This window comes from Equus asinus, chromosome 2 (genome assembly GCF_041296235.1).
Source record: "Equus asinus isolate D_3611 breed Donkey chromosome 2, EquAss-T2T_v2, whole genome shotgun sequence".
In the NCBI taxonomy this organism is placed as follows: domain Eukaryota; kingdom Metazoa; phylum Chordata; class Mammalia; order Perissodactyla; family Equidae; genus Equus; species Equus asinus.
Window position 1 is genome coordinate 110,606,526 of NC_091791.1, and position 17,527 is coordinate 110,624,052.

General features: G+C 46.5%; 1 long non-coding RNA gene across 1 annotated transcript; it reads right to left on the reverse strand.

The window, feature by feature from the left end:
- Positions 1–1,684: 1,684 nt before the first annotated feature.
- On the reverse strand, positions 1,685–11,169 carry LOC139041771 (uncharacterized). The gene is made up of 4 exons (XR_011497633.1): positions 10,987–11,169; positions 9,871–9,999; positions 5,728–5,871; positions 1,685–3,771 (listed from the first exon to the last, which is right to left on the reverse strand). It is a non-coding gene; the product is annotated as an uncharacterized lncRNA (long non-coding RNA).
- Between the last annotated feature and the right edge of the window lie 6,358 nt (positions 11,170–17,527).

Here is a 17,527-nt window from a genome sequence, read left to right on the forward strand (position 1 = left end):
AGCAATGGTGCAGGATTTTTACTCATTTAGGGGGGAGCTTTACTTAAACAAAAGATCTGCAACCCTGTAGGCTGCATTTCCCACCGGAACCTCTCCAAGGAGGGGCATGTGAGGAAGCCTGCAAAGTTCTCTGTGATGGCGCTCAACCCCGAAACGTCAGAGTCCCTCGGAGTATCACTGAAACCCTGACTCTGGGTAGTGTTAGCAATGGAAACCAGAGTCCCTCTCACTTGGTCACTTACCAGATGCAGATCCCTTAGTGTCTGCTGAGGGGACCTAACTTTGTATTGACATATCCTGCCCAGTGTCCTCCCTCAGAAACAAAATAAAAATAAAAATAAAATAAACAAAATAAAAATCCCATTGGTTCTACCTTTTAAAATCCAAAGGACTTACAATCTTTTTTTAGCCATTGGAGAGATTATTGGCAATTCTTTAGAGATGCATTGTAGAACTAGAACAGAAAAACATAATTCTAAACTGTTTTCCTCTATCCCAATCATCTTAAAAGAGAGAGAATCTCTCTGTCTATAGAGTAAGAGGCTGTCGGTGCAGAAAGAGAAGATACAAGCGAAATAAAACATTTCCATTGGGAAAGTGTTGAGTGAGCACAGACTGTGGCCAGGGCCTGGGAATGGAAAGAGGGCACCTCCCTCTGCTAGCTCACAGTCTGGCACCAGAGCAGCCCAGAAACTTTCCAATCCTCCTCTTTTTGCTGAGGAAAACTGGCCCTGAGCTAACATCTGTGCCCATATTCCTCTACTTTATATGCTTTATATGTGGGACGCCTACCACAACATGGCTTGACAAGAGGTGCCATGTCCACACCCGGGATCCGAACCAGCGAACCCCAAGCCGCTGAAGCGGAACATGCAAACTTAACCGCTGTGCCACAGGACCGGCCCCAATATAAAGACAGAACAGTGTGGTAGGAACTAAGATGCAGGGAACCCCTAAGGGATATGGGAGTCAAAGGAATCGCTTTCAGATCCAAAGGTGAGGAGATGAAGCTGCCTCCCATCCTTTCTCACTGGTGGTTATGTGCACAGTTTTGCATTTTGCAGGCTTACTCCTGCTTTGGGTATGAGGTCAGTCTAACTGCTTGAGAGCTGTTTCCCAGCCTCTAACTCTTCCACTGGCTCCATCAAAAAGGAGAGCACATCCTGCACAGGACAGTCTCTAATGGGCTCTGATAGGCATGTTTGTTTGTTCTGGTTAGTCCAGACGGTGTGTAATTAAAACAGCATGCTGCTGGCCCCTGCCTAACTCTCGAAAGCTTTGACCAAGTCACTCGCAAGCCAAGGCTGCCCAGAGCTGCTCCAGCGTCAAGCGCCATCATGAAATGAAGCCCTACGCGCCTGGCTCTGGAGCACCCAGCGCTGGGATGTGGTTGTGAGCAGCAGCTTGATCCTGACCCAGAGCCCGAAATTCGGATGCTCTGCACAAGGGCCTGTACGCAGACACGCGGTTTGTTTTCCCCACCGACGGCCCATGAATACACAGCTGTGTGTCCTGGATGGCAGTGGGCAGGCCTCTTAGTGTATCATAATTGAAGGCACCTACCTTAGTGACATGCTCCCTGGCCCCCGAAGTAAATGTTGTCATTCTATGCCACCCATCTTTGAAGTTAAACCATCTCAAACACACCTTCTGATTCCAATGAAAATCTCTCCAGCCAGTTTCTCATGAGGCATTAACAACACAGAGAATCGTGATTTTATTTGTAGAGGTAGGAGTTGTATTATTTTTATTTTTAAAAACTTTCAAGGTGAACTATAACACACTGTATCAGTCAGGTATGATTTGGCCCCGTGAGGTAAAAGCAATCTTCTGATTGCCTTTGCAAATAGGCCTAGAGAAAAAGCCTTTATCTGGTCAACAGCCACATACCAGTATCAGGAGCTGTGTTGATTTGCTCCAAAATAAAACGCCACATCTGGAACAGCAGCTGCGCTTGAAGTCGCCACTCGATTAAATACAGGATTGTTCACACTCCTTCTCCAGAATCCAGCCACCACATGCACAGACCAAAAAGTGAGTTACGTGGGACTGTAGCAAGTACGTAGCAAGCATCGCTTACATCTTCAAGTCTTCTGGGGTGGCACTCGTGTCAGATCAGAGTCAGGACTGCAGTATAGCTTTTGGTTTACTACTGAAGTGGGAAGGGGAAGTTCCAGAGATTTCCCAGCATAAAGAGTTCATTTATGAATTCTGCCCACTGCTGAGTACCTATGTCCTGATTTTATCTTCCGGAACTGGAGAGACAACCGCAGCATGAGTTCACAGACCTCCTGGGACCCCTGTGATTGGAACTTGGCTCAGTTCTCCATTTATAAACTGAACACCATAAGCCCCTACTTTGACAAGGGGATCCCAGTGGCATTTTGGGTCCCTGGGAATTGGCATCAATTCAGAGTCAGGAAATCCTGAAGGGCCTATGTACTTCTCTTCCCTCAGTGTGGCATCACCCTTGGCAATGACCCCATGTCCCTTTAGAGAAGGCTTGGAGGAAGATTTACAGGCTATACTTGTGACAGTGAAACTGTCCTCAAGGGAACCCTACCTCCCCTCAATCCGGGGGCTCCAGATCTGAGCGCTGGCTTAGGCCCAGGATTGGAGTGAGAGACCAGACTCTCTACTCTGGCACCTGTGGCCAGCAGACCTGGAGTGTCCCCCATAACACAGATACATTTTAGTAGGCTGCCCATCTATTTCATTCTTAAGGATGCCATGTGATCATTAGCCGCCGCTGAAGACCCCGGTGGGGGCATGCCATCTGTTCCAGCACAGCCCACCTTGTCTCTGGAGGTAAGGGTTGCACTTGACCTCTGCTGTTCTGGAGTCCCATTGTCGCCAGGGAAGCCCGGGAGCCCCCCTGAGCGGCAGCATGTCCTGTCATCAAACGGCTCCCATCATCAACGCTAGTGCTCCCCTCACCCCTGCATTTCTCAGACCCCTAACAGGGGAAGGTGCCCTGGGCTCTCTTAAGGGATGTAGTGGGGACAGGAGGGAGAAGTTTTCACAAAATAAGTCCACTGCAACATTCCCATCTCCCTAAGACTTAGGATCCCTTCCTCAACGTTATGCCAAGGAAGTTCCGGCTTCTCACTGCCATTAAGTGTGGGCCACCACTGGGTCTAAGCTTTAGTCATCCAAGCAGACAAACCATGAGAGCCAATTCTAGTTGCAGACAATTTCCTGGCTCTCTTGTAAGTGCAACCATAAAAAGAAATTTGGTCCTCCAGTGTCACACCCTGTCTTCTTTAAATACATTAAATACTTAAAATACATTTCTACCCAAACTCCCCAGGTTTCTGGTAATATAAATTATCAAAACCTTGCAATTCCTTTGAAACATAGGCTGTTTCCTCCTGTGCAGGCTTTGTACTTGCTCTCTGGAGCATGCTGAGCAACGAGAGGTGGTTGGTTAGGTTTTAGGGAGGGCAGGTAGCCTCCCTCGCCGGGCCACTTCCCTGTGTGAGATTATTACAGTGTCTGCAGCAATAAGAGCCTGGTCTCCTCAGACACGGATGACAAGCTTCTTCCACCAACAAGGAAGGATCAAAGTGTCTCAGGACTTCAATATTATCAGCTTCATCTGAATCCATCCGGATGTCCCCATACCGGGCCTCAGGGTCCCACTCATTCCCAAAGAACATCTTAAATTTCACATGAGACACTTGCCATAGCTTTGAATTCATTTTAGGTTGTGATTCTGCATCCTGCACAATTAAATACTCTGTCTGATTTTCAGCAAGGTCAGCCCAGGGTCTACAAGAAAAAGAGAGAGTCATTCTAGAAGCTCTCTGGTTCTCTGACCAAGACTTGAACTGAGAGTTTAAAGACCTGAGTGTGTTGTTCTCCTTCCTGTAAGTGCTCCAGCACATTGAGAAACAGCCGTCCCATGCTCTGCAGTCCTTGCCGTCATCCTGACTGACAAACAGCAAGTGTAGCAGCCACTTGATCCCCACGGCCTTTGCTTCAGGAAGCATCTCATTACAAGCCACTGCAGGGGATACTCTGATGACTCATGACACCACTACACGCCACAGCAAGGAGTGCAGTGCTGAATTCAAGTCTAAGGACACAATCAAATCACGCCCCAAATCCCATCTGTGAGGATCTCTTTCCTGAGGTCAATCCCGGAAACATTTTCTGTATCATTTCAAAGATTTAGTCAGGAGACAGGAACCACATCAATTTTTTTAATTTTATTTATTTATTTTTTTTTGCTGAGGAAGATTAGCCCTGAGCTACCATCTGTTGCCAATCTTCCTCTTTTTCGCTTGAGCAAGATTAGCCTTGAGCTAACATCTGTGGCAATCTTCCTCCAATTTATATGTGGGTCACCACCACAGCATGGTTGATGAGTGGTGTAGATCTGTGCCCAGGAACCAAAGCTGCAAACCCAGGCAGTGAAAGCAGAGTGTGCTGAACTTGAGCACTACACCACAGGGCTGGCCCCAATTATTTTAATATAAAGTAATGTTAACTATGGGGCCACCCCGTGGTCAAGTGGTTAAGTTCACGTGCTCCACGTTGGCAGCCCAGGATTTCGCTGGTTTGGATCCTGGGTGTGGACATAGAATTGCTCACCAAGCCATGCTGAGGTGGCATCCCACATAGCAGAGCCAGAAGGACCTACAACTAGAATATATAACTATGTACTGGGGGGCTTTGGAGAGAAGAAGAAGAAAAAAAAAGAAGATTGGCAACAGATGTTAGCTCAGGTGCCGATCTTTAAAAAAAAAAAAAATAGTGATGCTAACTAAATTCGTTTTCTTTTTCTTGATTATTGAGAATGAAAAAAAAAAAGGTGGACGTCAGTTTTCACAGAAGTAATACCTAGAACATCTCCCAAATGAGATTCCTAAGCATTTCCTCCAAGCTCTAAAGTTTGGTAATAAAATGTAAATGACAACAACAGGACCCAATACCATTTAATAACTTCAGTTAATAATAACTTATAAGTGTTTTCCATAGAAAGCAGCTACATGTAGGAAGCAGTTACTAGCCCTAGGGCTGCAGGGACAAAAGAAAGAGGCTGGGATTGTGAAAATTTAGAAGCTGGAAGGAGGGGTCCTGCAGAGCTGGCAATCAGGCCTTCGAGGGCAGGCCACTGCTCCATTTGGACTGGGAGCCTTGCTGGCCGGTGCTGTGACTTCTGAGGAGGGACAAGGAGGCAGGTTCCAGCAGCCTAAAAGGCTGCAGATTGGAATCAGCTGCTGCTGGAATCAGCTGGACGGACCTGGCAGGTGAGGAAGCGTGGCTGCGGGGATGTTGGAAGGACAAAGTCCCTCCTTCATCTGCCAGCCCTCCAGCCTCTCTCCAGAGACAATGTGTAACTGAGCCATTTGGCAAAGGAGAGTGTGGTTCCAGGGTGCCATCCCTAGCACTGAAAAAGGTGTAAAAAGGGTAGGTTTAGAGCTCAAAAACAATAGGTTAATAACCAGCAGACCCACATATAGAGAAACGCGTAAAACCTCATTGTACAGAAGTTATGCACTGCCGATTCCAAGAAGTTCCTCCACACCCCTTCCCATTCACAGCCCTCCCTCTGCCCCACGAAGGCAACCACAGTCCTAACTTTTAAAGCATCACCTCCGTGCTTTTCTTTCTACTTTTCCCACCTATATATGCATCCCTAAACACTATAGTTAATTTGTACCATTTTTAAACCTAAAATATGTATTCTTCTGTGCCTGAGTTCTTTCACTCAATACATACCAGCCGCAGTTTATTCATGTTCATTGCTGTATAGTATTCCATTTCATAAATATATCATCATTTATTATCCATTATAGTTGATGGACATTTAGGATGCTCCCAAACAACTGTTGATTTTAAGGCACAGAAATACTTGTTGGTGCACTGGAAGAAATAATTAGGATACTTATTCTCAAGCTTTCTTGTCTCAAGATCCCTTTACACACTTAAAACTTATTGAGGACTCCGAAGCAATTTTGTTTATGTAGGTTGTATCTATCGATATTTACTGTATTAGAAATGAAAACTGAGAAATGTTAATATATTTATTATCTCATTTAAAATAACAATAGTAAACTCATTACATGTTAACATAAGTAACATATTTTTATTAAAGAAACAACTATATTTCCCAAAACAAAACAAAAAATGAGAAGGGAGCATTGTTTTACATTCTGCTCATCTCCTAAACATCTGGCTTTGTAAAAGACAGCTGTATCATCGAGCCTGCTTTTGCATTTAATCTGTTGCAATGTCTTGTTTGGTTGAAGTATACGAAGAAAATCCAGCCTCACACAGATACATTCTTGGAAAAGGGAGAAAGAGTCTTGGGGATCCCCAGGGGTCCTCGGACCACCCTTTCCAAACTGCTCATTTGGAAGATGGTCTGGGAAAGTAGATGCAATTCCAAAACAGGATGGCACGGAGGAAGGCCAGGTGAGTTTTGGCAGCTCTTGTAATTCAATGCTCTGGTTTAAGGTATCTCCTCTCCCCTTGCAAGCCTCCTAATTAATAGGAAATTCACACAAATAGATCGACAGAGGTGTGGCAGGGGGCCGGGCAGGGCTGCCAGTGAGAGGCAGGCGCATGGTCCCACCTGTTGATCAGGCACTGCCATGTCTCCATCCCAGTTTAAACTCTGCCAGGGAATCCTCTCCGAGTGCAGAAGCATGTAATATTTTTGTATTAAGAAAATAAAAGTTATTCTCCAGAAGAAGGAAAAAGCAAGGACAAGGGGGAGAGACAGAACACCCAGAAACTTCCCCCCACTTCTCTCCTTGACAACAGGAGCCCTGAGCAGGGAACAAGATGGTGGCTGGGAGGGAAGTGTGGACCAGAGAAGAATGATGGAGCAGCTAAGAAGCCCAAGACTCTGCACTCAGAGACAAGAAATTCACACGACACGTGCCAGAGTGTGATTTCTGCTCCAAAAGAAAGAGATAGGTATTTTTCTGCGTTCATATTTCCTCACTTATGGGATTGAAATGCAAACCTCAAGAGTCAGGAATAGAAACAACGTGCAGGGAGAATCAAGACCCTACAAGAAGGACCCCCAGCGTTGCCTCCCGGTTATACATTACTCAGTGTCTCTGAGTCACTGCTCGAGTGAACAGAATAATAACCCCTAGGATCCCGAAGCCATCCAAAGTCAGATACAGAAATTGTCCACAAAGTAGAACCGCATCAGGGCACAAGATGCAGGTCCTCGCCAATGAACGGCATCCTGGCTTCACAGCCTGGCCGCTCGCCAAACCCATTTGTTTCCAGGCTCTCCTCTTGCCCGCTGAAGTGGTTGAGAATTAGTAGGTCCCCAAAATCTTTCTTTGGATACATAATGTAAGAGCTTTCAGGTCTGGCCACTTCCACTGATTCTAGAAGCAGCAAAGTTAAAATGCAATGAAAAGGAAGACCCGAGGTTCCGTCAAGCAACACTCCACATGGAACATCCCAAAAGGACAGCAGGTCGTGGCTGCAGGCACGGAGAGGAACGTTTATTCTAAATTCAGCTTCCGATCTTGTGTCATCAGGGTACTGCTAGAGCGTGCGAAGGGAAGCCTTCTACTGCCATAAATAATAAATGTGTTCCAATTTACGGGACTTTTCACTTAAAACAAGCCACATAGTATATACTAACCTGCCTGGGAGGAAATGATAGAAAGTAGATTTTAACTGAAACAGAGAATAAAAGGTAAAGCAAAAGATAGGAGAAAAGTCCTGCAATCCCCATAAAATGTTAATTCTTTAATAAACATTAAAATTCTCTTTTTAAAAAATAGGCTGATGGGAGCAGATCGTCAGCTGCAGTTCCTCTCAGATTATATCTTTTCTCATTACACACTTACTTATCAAGCTGCTGTTAAGCGAGTTAAGGGTCTCTGGATTTGCCCTGCCCTCTGACTCAGTGGTGTAGATGAGTCTATGCACTTCAACATCAGCTCTCCTGCCTGCGTAGCCCATACGTTCAGCGCCCAGTGCTTTTGCATACGTATACATTATCACATTCCATCCTCACGACAACCCGGGGCGGGGGGTAGTTTTATCTGCACTTTCCACATGAAGAGACTGGATTTCGGAAGTGAACTAACTTGCTCTCTGATATAAACACACAGTCTCAAACACACCACTATTGGGGATCAAAACAAAACAATATGCAACCTTGAACTCTGTGAGTGTGCGCCTGTGTGTGTATGTGTGTGTGATGGGGAGGGTGGCAGGAGGTGACGAAGGTGCTAGAGCGACTTCCACGACTTGAGAATGATTCCCTGCAAGCTGGATTCAGGAAGTGGCTGCAAGAAATTCATGAAAAACCCACGGAGGAATTCAGTTTGGGGCTTAAAGGTAACATTAGCGGAAAACTCTAGGAAACGAAAGACAGACAGACCTGATAACTGGGGGCTGCAGGCTGTGTCCATGCTTTAGTGGCTCCGTCTCTAAAGCCATAGAGCTTGTCAACTGTCTTCAGAGACATGTGGTCATAGGAATCTCAAATTGCACGAGAATGTCTCCATAAAAAACTTACACCCATCACAGAATATCTGGGACATGGTGCCTTCCCACGAACCAGTCATAACTTTTACAAGATCCAGTACAGACATTTGTGCGTCAGCAACCCAAGTAGCCTTTATTAGTCAGGATTATTAACACTTGCTGCTGTAACAAACAGCTCCCAAATTTCTCACTGGTGTGACAGACCAGTGTACGCTGGGCAGCTCTATTCTAAGCACCTTTATCTTCTCAGACACTTTTATCTTGTGGCTCTGCCACTGGGCCTTCTCAAAGTCCCTCTGGATCCTCCATTTTCAGAGTCCACATTACATAGGACATTTTAGTGGCCAAGACTAAAAGTAGCAAAAGTCATGTCTGCCCACATCATTGGCCTGAACTCATTGCACCATCTGCTACAAGGGAGGCCTGGGAAAGAGTCGTTTCGTTGTGTGTCCAGGAAGGAGTGGAAAACTGGATATGTGAGTGCCAGCAGCTCTGCCAACAGTCCCTGTGACCACAGGAGGGGATGTCTGGAGAGGAGAGGGGAGCTGATGTGGAGGCAGCAGGGGGAGAAGGAAGGAGGCTCCACTGAACTCGGTCCCAGCTCTGCCGAGGACCAACTTTGTCATCTTGGCCCAAATATGGGAGCTCTTACAGCCTCAGTTTCCTCGTGTGAGCTCACGGGTTGTTTCAAGGATGAATTAAAGCAATGCATGGAAGTGTTGGCTTTAAATGATTAAAGACCAATTACTGGACCCCTTGGCCAAGGCAGGGCTTTGACCATGTCCAGGAAGTGTGAGACGGCTGATGATTTCTTCTGGTGGAGATAGGTTTCTCAGGAGGATCCTGGCCTGAAAGCTGTTCCCTACCCAAACCCAGAAGAGCCTGCTCAGCACATGGCCCCACACCTCAGCCTCCCTCACCTGGCCCCAGAGCCAGCCCAAGAGGCAAAGAGAGGTGTAGCTCCCTGAGAAGGTAGCCCAAGCCTGTGAGAAACTATGGTGGGGCCTTCACAGAGGGGCCTCAAAGGAGGGAGACATCCTCTGGTTCAGCTGTGCCTGGATCCAACAGCAGCTTTCTAAGGGCAAGGAGAACTGGTGCAGAAACCCAGTCCTCTCTGTCTAGACAGTGATGTTGGGACATGCGCAAGGCGAGGGACTGAAGACTTTTCTTCTATTAGTTCTAAAAGCATTGATACAAGGATGCCTCCTGTTCAACTCAGAATCCAGAGCAAAGGGAACCAATGGGCCCCTAGCAGCAGACATGTGACTCACTGAGGGTGACTGAGGAGGCCCAGAGAGGACCAAATGAGCCACGTGCCTCAGCCGCACACTAGAGAAAGCCATCAACACCTCCTCCTCCACCCTTCCCTGGCACACAGAATGCACCACAGCTCACCCAGCTCATGCTCTCAGTGGCCAGATAGGTGACACACATCTTCTTCCTCAAGGAAGGCCCGGGAAGCCTCAGAGTCGTCCAGATGGGATCACCATGCTGCAGGCGATTGGATTTTCTTTTGTTCTATGCCTGAAGTCAAAAAAGAGATTTAATTCTAAATCTAAACTTCATGGCTTGGGGCTTGATCAGTTAAGATGCCTAATGGCTGGGCCTTCTCTTTCCTCTTTACCCAAAGGAACCACAACGGAGCCAGGCTCTTTCTCGCTGCCATCTCCACTATCCTTAGGACAGAAATTTTATCCTTATGGTTACAAAATGGCTGCCCAACCTCCAGCTCTTCCATTGCTGTTCCAGGCAGGGAAAAGAGCAGTAGGGGAGGGCAAAAGGCCAAGGGCAAAAGGCACGTGCCAGTCATTTGACTCTGTCCCTTCATATCAGGGGAAACAAATAATGTTTCCAGAAGCCCCACCCAATAGGCTTCCACTTAAGTTTCTTTGGCCAGAACCATGTCACACAGCTGCCCCCAACAGCCAGACTGCCTGGAAAATGACTTTTTGGTCTGTACATTGTCCCCCTGAAAAAAAAATCTGTTAGCAAAGAAGAAGAGAAATGGATATTAGGCAGGCAGCCAGCATAGAGTGTATCCAAAAGGCCCACGGAACTTCATTTTGGGAAAAAAATTAAATCCAGAGTTGGGACGAAGGTGGGTACAAGGCCCTGGTTAGCATCTTCTCTGACAGTTCATCGCCACTGAGGCCCAAAGGGCTGGGCCACAGCGAAGCCTGGGACAGCACTACGGACACTTCATCCACCTGACTTACTCAAATAGCTCCAAATGTGCGCGTGTCCACATAATTACTGATTTCCTCAACAGATTTCATGTCTAAGTTTATCTTCACTTTAATCCAATTTCATGCCTGGAGCAGAGGGATTCCAGCAGAAGGTCTTTCTTAACCTTCCTATATCATTAATTATTGCTACACTGGGAGTTGCTGCGTGGAACAAGCAGGTTTTTAAATAGAAATCATTTGTCTCTCAGCAGGGAGACCAACGGCTTTATTTCCGAACACTCAGGCCGCCGCTTGAGGAATCAGCTCCTGGGGAGCCCATGCTCACCTCTGTGCAGGATTGATCCTTGCTCTTTGGTTCCCAGCCCAGTCCAATCGCCACCTGTAGCAGGAGGAGTCCATTTCCTGCTTTAATTGTCGAATAGAGTTTTCTAGAAGGAAAGGCCAGCCTTTCCCTGAGCTCTGGGCATTCGGTCATGCTTCCTGGTGATTTTCTGCTAAAGGAAATCCCCTAACTCATTAAAAAACAAAAAAATAGATTAATTGACCAGTTCAGTAACAAGTCGCTCCAGGACCCAATAAACTTTGCAGAGTACATTCCAATTACAACTGTGCTCAGTGGGAACCCAGCGGGTCCGCCAGCATAATCTTTCTCCAGCGTGCAGGAATTTTTACATCTTCTTCCCCATTCATGTCACTCTTTTGCCTCAGTTTGGGCCCCGGGTCCAACTGCACTTCCCCCATCTTGTCACTCTACCTGCCACTGTGACTCAGTGCCAGCAAATGACTCTGAAACCAGTGTGGTCTCAGACAGGTGGCTGCAGACTTGAGTTTGCAGGAGCCCTTGCAGTGGGGCATTCAAGCCTCGGAGGGACCCTGGTCCTTGGAGCACAGACATCTGGGAAGCTGTCAGGGTCCCGGCTGGCAGTGCAGCTGCAGCCCGCTCTCCACAGCACGACAAAGTCAGCAGGAAGCAGGGACTTCAGTAACTAGCCTGACGGCAACAGCAGGCCAAAGGGAGCGTGAGGATGCGTTGCTGAGAGCATCAGAGGATGCTTCTCGATGGTGATGGCATGCTCCCTGTAGGATGAGGTACACCACCATCTGGAAACCTTGGACATGGTAAAAATATTCCCCCTGAGAGGGCACCAAGCAGAGAGAGTAGGAGAGTTCATGCAAGACCAGATTGCAAACTAACTCAACAAATGATTATCAAGCCCCTCCTATGTGTCAGCTTTAACCTAGAACTCATGGGTTGCAAAAAACTAAGTCAATGTCCTTGCCTGCCTCTCCAGATAAAATGTGATTTAGAAATCAAGTTAAAGGACAGCTACAGCACTCTAAATTCGGCCTCTCTTTTCTTGGCTGTTTTCCCCTGGAATTTTTTTTCCCGTTCCAACTTGCCCTCGCTGGTCTCCCTTCATGCAGGCTGAAAGAGGAGCTGGCCCAGCGAGGCAGGAAGGACGTGGCTTGTTTTTTCACGTGAGAAAAGGCAAAGCAAACACCCTAGTCCATGCATGGGCTCAAGGGGAGGTGCTCCTGTTTCTAGAAACTCAAGCCCGCAGCTCTTCAGTGACCTCTAGCTGTGTGTACGCAACTCTGTCCTTGCTGTAGCTCACAAGCTCTTCAAGATCACCAGTTAAGTCCAATTTCCCTCAATATTCCCAGGAATTGGCACGATGTCCAGAAGCTACCAGGCCCTGAATCAAGGTTTCCCAGGCTCAGCATTATTGACATTTGGGGCCGGATAATTGTTGGGGGGCTGCCCTGTGCCCTGCAGGATGCTGAGCAGCACTCCTGGTCTCTACCCAGTAGATGCAATGCCAGTAGCACCCCCACTCCGGTTTTGATGACCAAAAATGTCTCCAGACACTTTGTCTAGTTGAGAAACCACCGAACAAAATAAATTTTGTTAAATGAAATAAATGAGTGGCCACCGCCGTGTCTGAGGGTATAGCTGCACCAATATTGCTTTCGAATTCTAATTTCCAATCATGTTTCCCAATCCGTTTAACCTCACAATCTCTGCAGAGGTAAGACCCCAGGGTCGAGGGGCAGGGTGATTTACTCCTCGTGGTCCATGGATCGCCGGGCGCTCACCAGGCTCTGGGCAGAGTTAATGAAGTTCTCCCAGTGTCAGTGCTACAGCCCACGAGTTGCTCATCTCAGAGACAGCGTCCTGGTGGTTCAAGTGCATGGGTCGCCCGCTGAATCCCTCAGGCTAAAGTCCACAGTCCTTAGTGTGTCTTGCAAGTTCTTCCATGATCTCAAGTCCCTGTGTCTTCACCAACCTCGCTCCCTAGCACCTCCCATGGACCCCGCACTTGCCAGACACCAAGCCCATCTCCTAGCGTCCCCCAAGCCTGCTCTGTCCTCCCTCCTTCTGCCTGGACCATCTTGGCCCCTTGCCACCCTGCAGGATGCCTTTGGATGGTTCAGCGCTGGGCTCTGAGCTCACCACCCTTCCTGGGGCGGGGGAAATAACTCTCCCAAACCCCCACCTGCTGCATCACTGCAAGCGCTGGCAACGCTCTGCTCCACAGAGCAGGGAACGCACGTCTTCCCTGAAGGTCTTCATTCATGGCTCAAAGCCCGAATCACGGCTGCCGCGCCCTCAGCCACATGACATTGCGCCGAGTGACCGACGCTCTCCATGCTCCAAGGAAGTAGCACGAAGTTAACTCGGGATTTTTACATCATTTAGAAAAAAAAAACCAACTGGTTGTTTAACAAATTTGGGGGTTTTTTTCCTGCTGGTTATGTGGGCACTGTGAATTCACAATCAGTATTCTTGGTTCCCGGGACCTTAGGATAGTATTCTAAGCATGCTACAGATATTCAAAAATTACACACTGCAGTGGGAGGTGTTTAAAAAAAACACACATTAGTAAAATTGGATCTACAGCAAGTGTTAGTGACGGTTTGAAATATTAATGCATGTTGAATGCCAAGTTATTTTGAAGGCTCCATCAGACTTCTATTTGGCAGGAACAATTTTGCATAGGCAATTAGATACACGTGCAAATATTTAACTATAAGTTGCTGCTTATACCATTGAAATCCAGTGGTCCATCAATTAGCCACCTGGTTAGCAGGGCCAATTAAGGATTTGCCCATATTACAACAAAATCTTCCCCACCTTTTAAAATTCTCCCACCTTTGCAGCATTCTGGGAATACAAACAACTGGGCTAGTCGTGGTGGGAAGGCAAGAAAGGTTGAAACATACCTCTGAATTCTAATTCTCAGTGGAGTCCAAAGGGCTGGAAACATGCCAGCTGTATACACTTACCTATATGTCACTAAGAGATCATGAGTCACTGAGTTGACTAAACACACTGGAACTCATTCTTCAGTTTGGGTGGATATTCAACAATTGCATGTTTCAAGTAAGAAATGAACATTTTCAAAAAGTTAATTAGCATATGGAAGATCCACTTTCATCGTATATATTACATAGTGAGCACTAATGTGTGTATAAACACACACACACACATGAATGTGGAAGATAAATCTATGGAAATGTGTGAGGAAGCCAAGATTTTCCAGTCCCTGATTTGACCACTTGTTCTCGAGAACCAGATGACGGCAGATTCAGCATATCGTGCAGGAGCAAGAAAACGGACTTCGAATCACAATGGCAGGTCTAGCCTGGCTATTTTGTTCACTAGTGTGTGAGCTAACCCCTCTGAGCCTCAGTTTCCTCAGCGGCAAAGTGGAGAAAACAGTACCTATCTTAGAAGGTCGTGGTGAGAATTGAAATAGCAGAAGCCAAATGCTCACTTTCCTCCTTTCTTCCTGAGAATAAGGGAAGCCAGCCCTGCAATCCACGCTTGACCAGCGCCTCTGGTCTTCCAAGAGACTTGTTCACAATGCAGGAAGTTTTCTCTGTGTTTCTAGAGCATGTTGTTGGGAGCTGTCCTTCAAAAGCCACACGTGTGTCCTGAGACACATTTCTAAATTAATAGGACATTTTATTCCAAATTAGCCTGACAATGGATGAATGCTTTGACACAGTGTGATATACAGTGAGGCTGGACCCAGTAACATGAACTACTCCAGGGCTATGTTATAGACATTCTAACAATTCCAAGAACCAACACTTTTCAAGAAATTTATGTCATATTTTAGCCATGATACCCATATTTCGAGCTTCTAGCTTTTAAATCTAGCAAACCCTTCAAATTTCCTACCCCAAGTCCACCCAAAGAATTTTCAAATACATATATCCTTTCTCATGAGGTCCAAAGTAGAAACTTACACAGGAATCTCTTATTTAAATGCTTCTGTGCCTTGCGAAGATTCATCTCAATACTAGAATGTACTTTGTCTTTTTATCATTTGCTCGGCCATTTTGCAAAAGAGTGTGATCCTCAAAAGTCTCAACAGAGACAACTGTTGGTATCTTCAAGCTGAGAACCTGAGAGTTCACACCGTTTTATTTCATAGCCAACACCAGACGAAGCAGACACTGCTCGTGTCCGCACCCTCTGCTCCTTGCAGCGCTGACTCACTTGGGAAGCAGAAGGGTGTGGATGAAGGGACAAGGATTTGGCCATTAGACAAGTGAGCCCTATCTGGCTGGCTTGCTAACTACATGACACTGGACGGTCACTTACCCCTTCGCAGCCTGGATTTCCTCATCCACAGAAATCAATAATATCTCTGCCTCAGGATCGCTGTGCCCCACTGTGTGCTGGATGCCATGGAAACAGAGGCCCAGGAGGTCCCGTGTCTCAGAAGCACAAAGCGCCAAATCCTCCCTCCGGCACAAATAGAATGAGGGGCTCTCCTCACCCCCCTCACTGCCGTTACTGACAGTAGATCAGTTTCCTGTGAACAAAAATCCTCTTTGGAACTTCCTTCTAAAACATTCCTGAGTGGTTTAGATAGTTCAGGAAACCTTGGAAGATTTTCTGGTGACATCCTCACCTGATCTCTCACAACATGACAACCTTTTGGTGGCTGAGCTGATGCAGCAAAACCAATTCCTAGCTTCTTTTTAGTGTGTGTGTAATTTTTCACTTTTTATTTTGAAATAATTATATATTCAAAAGAAGTTGCAAAATTAGCACAGAGTCCTGGAGGTCCCTGCCCAGCTCCCCCCAGCAGTGACCTCATATGGAACCGAAGTACAGTATCAAAACCAGGAAACTGACCTTGACTTTGGGACAATGCTGTTAACCAGACTACGGACCTTAGTCAGTTTTCGCCAGTTTTTACAGGCATTCGTGGTCTGTCTGTCTGTCTGTGTTTGTTGGCAGTTTGATCCCATAAATAGATTCTGTAGCCACTGCCACCATCATAAGACAGAACGTTCCATCACCACACGGGAACTCCTCCTATAACCCCTTTATGGTCACACCCTAATGCCAGCTTTTAAAACTGATTGTGGTACATAGGAGCATAATTCATAACAGACGAAAAGTGGAAGCAACCCAAATGTCCATTGACAGACGAATGGATAACCAAAATGGGGTATATGTGTATAATAGTCTATATTATTAAGTAATATATACTCCATATATAATATTCCATTGTATAATAGAGTATTATTCAGCCTTAAAAAGGAAGGAAATTCTGACACAGGGTACACGTGGATGAATTTTGAGGACATTATGCTAAATGATACAAGCCAATCACAAAAGGACGAACACTGCAGGATTCCACTCATATGAGCTGCCTCGAGCAGTCAAATCCATCGAGTCGGAAAGCAGAATGGAGGCTGCCAGGGCGGAGGGGAGGGAGAACGAGGGGTTGTTTAATGGGGCCTGAGGTTCAGTTCTACAATGAGAAAGCGTGGCGGATTGGTCGTACAACAACATAAACGCCCTTAGCACTGCTGAATCACGCACCCAAAGCTGGTTAAGACGGTAAACTTTACATTATGTAGATTTTACCACAATTGAAAATAAAACAAAAATAGAAATAAAACTGATGATGACTATGTGGCCTGCAGGCATTCCAGGTGAACCTTGATTGCCATCTGAGGAGCAGCAGTTAAACACAAAGCCCCCGGAATCACGAAGACCTAGATTCAAATCCCAGCCTGGGGGGTTTCCTGTGTGGCTTCAACCAGGCACTTAACTGTTCTGTGCCTCCATTTCTCCACCTGAAAATGGCAATAATTATAGAGCATACCTCTCAGGGTTTTGATGAAGATTAAATAAGGTGACGTTTTTCAAAGGTGCCTGGCCTGTGTTTCGTGCTCCGTGAATGCAAGACCGTGGCCTGTACGGCCGCTGCCCTCCTTCTGGGCACCCCAAGCCTTTCCTGCAAGGTGGGACCTGGGGGGTGATTCCGAAAGGGGCTAAAATAAGGAGGTAAGTCACCGAGCAGAGCAGGCCCCCTGTTCCCAGGTCAGCGTCTTCCACTGAAGGACCTGTGGACCCCAACACACCCCAAGAGCGCTCCGGCTACTCACTCACCCCGCTCCAGTTCTATCACATTTCTACTGATTTTAAGTCAAGACAGTTTTGTGGGTTTTTAAATTTTCAATCCTAAATCCCACTTGCCCTGTGTTGGTAGCTTAAAAAATGTGAGAGGTCAAAGAAAATATAGGCCAATGAAAATAACATTGCAGCAAGAAATTAATTGCAAAGCCTGTTTAATATGACAGGGGACTCCCAAAAACCCTATTATGTCGTTCCCTGCCTCCCTTCGTCGTGTGCACTGATTCTGTGCACAAAGGCCAGGGCGGGCTCCCCAGTGCATTGTTGCATTAATTTGACATTTCTGGCTCCAATTAACCTTACATTTCAGCTACTTTCTAAAGATTGTTCTTTTAATTTGCGATAAGGTTATTTCTTTTTCTATTGGTGCTCACCGGCTTGTGCACAAAGGCCTGTTGTAGAAACCCCAGCCCAGTTT